Source organism: Sinocyclocheilus rhinocerous, unplaced genomic scaffold, assembly GCF_001515625.1.
Source record: "Sinocyclocheilus rhinocerous isolate Xijiao unplaced genomic scaffold, SAMN03320098_v1.1 scaffold1631, whole genome shotgun sequence".
Lineage (NCBI taxonomy): Eukaryota > Metazoa > Chordata > Actinopteri > Cypriniformes > Cyprinidae > Sinocyclocheilus > Sinocyclocheilus rhinocerous.
Genome location: NW_015666240.1, coordinates 258,849 through 259,304, shown reverse-complemented (window position 1 = coordinate 259,304; position 456 = coordinate 258,849). Strand labels below are relative to the sequence as shown.

Here is a 456-nt window from a genome sequence, read left to right as displayed (position 1 = left end):
GCATAGAGAACCTACAATAATGTACAGTATTTGAAAAATAATGTGTTTTGTGAACATTAAAGCATGTCAACATATTCTGTTACACCAAATACACAAAATAATGATCTTTAAAATAGCATCATATGACCCCTTTAAATGTTTAAACTGGCAAAGCTTAAATGAGTTTAGCTCAAACACAGATATCAACATGTGCTGTTCAGGTCTCACCTGTGCGCTGCGCGTTAGCAGCACCCGGGTGATGACAGAATAAATGCTCATATTCCAGCATACGGCATTCGCATTGAACAAGAGTGAATGGTTTGTCCACTTTTTTTTTTTCATCGCTGTTGTTGTAATGTATTGGGAAGCCAGAATGCGCATCCATCAACAGAAACATATTAGCCGAACCCTGTTTGTTGTACTTGTTATTTATAGCAAACCATATAACAGATGTGTTGTCAGATTTAAGTTGAACCG

At 36.8% G+C, this 456-nt stretch overlaps 1 protein-coding gene across 2 annotated transcripts in view; it reads right to left on the bottom strand.

The window, feature by feature from the left end:
- pbx1a (pre-B-cell leukemia homeobox 1a) overlaps positions 1-456 on the bottom strand; it is a 70,850-nt gene that overhangs the window by 54,184 nt on the left and 16,210 nt on the right. The gene's annotated exons all lie outside the window — the stretch shown is intronic.